Raw genomic sequence first — 3,791 nt, 5'->3', positions numbered from 1 at the left:
ATAAGAGCAAGAGATGAGGAAAGTGCTATGGACATAAACACATACTCCACAAGTATAGCAATCCTAACCCAGCTAGCATATAAATCCAACTAAACCAGCCACCATTTGTAGCTCTATGTTCAAGAGAATCTTGACTCTCTAAAAACTCTCATAACCTTTTCAAGAAACAAGGTATCAAACAGCTATATGTAAGAAATCTGTTCCCAAATGTTCATTTTTCAGATTCATTACAATAAGGCAATCATATCTATTCCTAGCCAAGTGCTCCATTGTTATCAATGTGGCTGTACAAATTCCGATGTACAAAAGAAGCACTCAGCAGGAGTGCTGAAGGACAGAAGGCTGCTCACACAGAAACTGTGTGGTCTGTGAAGGAAAACCATCACCTTGAACTGGCCACAGTGAATGTCTTGAGCAACCCTGAGGAGAACCTTTCGTTGTTCTGTGTGGTACACTGGTGCCCCTGGCTCTGAGAGTTCACCCTCATTCCTCTTGCAGATGATCCGAGAAGGTCAAGTAAGACCCATATACTTACTAATTTTTTTTTTTTTTTTTTTGCAGTACGCGGGCCTCTCACTGTTGTGGCCTCTCCCATTGTGGAACACAGGCTCCGGACGCACAGGCTTAGCGGCATGGCTCACGGGCCCAGCCGCTCCGCGGCATGTGGGATCTTCCAGGACCGGGGCACGAACCTGTGTCCCCTGCAACGGCAGGCGGACTCTCAGCCACTGCACCACCAGGGAAGCCCCCTACTTACTAATTTTTTAAAAGTCACCATAAACATTAAACTTTTTTCTGCTTTACATGCTTCCAAAGTTTATGTAAATGAAACTTGTAATACTTAAAAATTACTACTTCACCAAATTCATCTACAAATTCAATGCAATCTCTAGCAAAACTTGAACTACCTTTTATACGGAAATAGGCAAGCTGATCCTAAAATGCACATGGAAATGCAAGGGACCCAAGACGACCAAACGAATATTGAAAAAAATATGGAGGACTCACACTTCCTAACTTGAAAACGTACTGTAAAGTTATAGTAATAAAGACAGCAGAGCACTGGCATAAGAAATGACATATATGTATCAGTGGAATGCAGGTGAGAGTTTAGAATAAACCCATACCTCTATGGTCAACTGATTTTAGACAAGGGTGCCAAAACCATTCAGTTGGGAAAGAATAGTCTTTTCAATCAATGGTGATGGGACAACTAGATATCCACATGCAAAAAAAAAAAAAAAGAATATGAACCCTTATCTTATATCATGAACAAAAATTAACTCAAAATGGATCAAAGACCTCAATGTAAGAGCTAAAACTATAAAGCTTTTATAAGAAAATACAGGGACTTCCCTGGTGGCACAGTGCTTAAGAATCCGCCTGCCAATGCGGGGGACACAGGTTCGAGCCCTGGTCCGGGAAGATCCCACATGCCATGGAGCAACTAAGCCCGTGTGCCACAACTACTAAGCCTGCGTTCTAGACTCATGAGCCACAACTACTGAGACCTTGTGCCACAACTACTGAAGCCCATGCAACTAGAGCCTGTGCTCCACAACAAGAGAAGTGACTGCAATGGGAAGCACGTGCATGGCAACAAAGAGCAGCCCCTGCTTGCCGCAACTAGAGAAAGCCAGCGCACAGCAACAAAGACCCAACACAGCCAAAAATAAATAAATAAAATAAACTTAAAAAAAAAAAGAAAGAAAATATAGGTGTAAATCTTTGTGATCTTAGATTAGGCAATGGTTTCTTGGACATGGTATCTTTTTTTTTGTTTTTGTTGGAACAGACACATATTTTTTAATGTTCCAATAATTATCTCTTCTCGCCTAGTGTTTTCAAAACTGGTTGGCCAGTCAAATTTTGACCAAGCTGAAAGGCTGTCTCAGGGTCTCTATACAATTTAAGGTCTTCTGTAACTTACAGGATTTATATTTCCAGTGATACTACTTTGTTTCTAGCTACCTGAAATGAGTCTTTACTTACATTTGAGAACCATTAAAACTTAAGAACAATAAAAAGGCTGTCTGTCACCTTACACAAACACAATCTGATTAGGTAAATCCCAGTCCAGTTCTGAGGTCAGCTATAGTGTTAGCTGGGTGTGGACAGTATCTGGGCCCCACAGTTTGACCAGTATCCCTAGGGAGTTGTCACCATAGTAAATTGTTCTAAATGAGTTTCTTTTTTTTTGTTTTAAACCAAGTCCATCAGGTGACACAAACTCAAGTTGATAAGTCTTGGCCCTCAGATCCAATCTCTGTCTCCGGTGGTGCAGAGGTCAGGAAATTGCACCCTGTGTCCTCAGGCTGACTCCAGACCCTCACGCCATCCTGCTCCTGAGATGGCTTCCTTTGCTGCCACTATGATCATTGCTGCTACTTCAAGGACACAGCTCCAGCAGCTTCATCACTCGGCACAGTGAGATCTTCTTCACCTCTTAGTGTCCTGGACAGGGTTGTTATCCTCTGTCTTGGGGACCTCACTGCTAGTGTCCGGCTGGGCATGGCCAGTGCCAGGGTCACAGCCTGGCTCGAGGACGGCCCCCTCCATCTTGCTTTTCCTTGCCGGTCCCCTGCTCAGGACTGTGGTCGCCCTCTCCTCTTCCAGGATGGGCTTTGGGGGGTCTCCTCCCCCACAGCTCCCTCCTCCAGCCCCTCTGTGCCTTGGCTCCTCTGTCCGGGCTCCTCTTCTTCACTGGCCACCCTCTCCTTCACCTCTGCAGGCTCTTCCATCTGCTCTTCAGCCGGTTTCTCCTCCATGGGGCTCCCACACCCGTCCTCTGCCTCTGGGCTGGAGGCTCGGGCTGGACGCTGGCTGGCCCCCTCCTCGGAGTTCCCCATGGCCGTTTCGTACTGCTGGGCTACCCCCGAGGCCCTTCCCTTCTCCTGCTTCTCTGTCCTGCTGGGCGTCCTCCTCAGAGGAGGGGATCCTGGAGTCTTGCTCTTGGCTGGGAACACCTCGTTGCCATTCTCTTTCTTGGCGCCATTCTCCTGGGAGGACTCCACAGCCCTGAGCTCCCCCAGGTTCCCACAATCCGATTGGGACCTTCTGAATAGCCTGGAGGGAAAGCACCTTTTTCTGGAGCCCCTCGTCTGCACCTTACTATAAAAGGGCAGATGACTGCCTTCAGGAGGCTGGTCAAAGCTGATGGGCACCTCCTCTGGCTTGCTGGCCCGAGATCACATGCCAGGGCTGCTGGGGGTAGAAAGCTGGCTGTGAAACGGTGATACCATGGCCTTGAGTCGGGGACTCTTGGGTGAGGCCCCAGGCAGCAGGGTCGCTGGATCAAAGGCTAAACTGGCCTGGTGCTTCTTGATCAGAGGCGAGCTCTTCACCTTGACTTTAGGAGGGTGGTTTGCATTGGGCGGTGACTTCTCTTCACCATTCTGGCCCAGTTCTACCCTGGGGAGGAACAGAGAGAGGGAGCAGGGCAGTTTCCTTCTTGTTGGTTTACTGGCTGGTGTCTCCTTTGCAGCGCTGCCTGCTCCCTGAATCACTCGGCCAGCTGGGCCACCGAGGGGGGCGCCAAGTCGTCCACACTGGCATTGGTCTCTGCTGGCCTTCCCTCCATGTCCTCCAGGTGCCAACTCGGCGGTGGCCGAACACACTCACTCTGGCCAGGGCTCATGATCCCCACTCTCTGCTCGGCTCCCGTCGGGCCGGGTTTGGCTTCAGCAGGCACAGCGCAAGTGGGCAGCTGCGTGCCCAGCTTGCTGGCTGCAGAATGCCCCGGCCGCCCGGGCCCTGTGCTAGAGGAGGAGGGAGGAGGGAGGAGGGAGGAG

General features: G+C 49.2%; 1 pseudogene; it reads right to left on the bottom strand.

Annotated features, from left to right (window-relative positions):
- Positions 1-2,439: 2,439 nt before the first annotated feature.
- Positions 2,440-3,723, bottom strand: LOC103076532 (capZ-interacting protein pseudogene; annotated as a pseudogene).
- Between the last annotated feature and the right edge of the window lie 68 nt (positions 3,724-3,791).

This window comes from Lipotes vexillifer, unplaced genomic scaffold (assembly GCF_000442215.2).
Source record: "Lipotes vexillifer unplaced genomic scaffold, Lipotes_vexillifer_v1.1 scaffold182, whole genome shotgun sequence".
Classification (NCBI taxonomy): Eukaryota; Metazoa; Chordata; class Mammalia; order Artiodactyla; family Lipotidae; genus Lipotes; species Lipotes vexillifer.
This window is presented reverse-complemented; position numbering and strand designations above follow the sequence as displayed.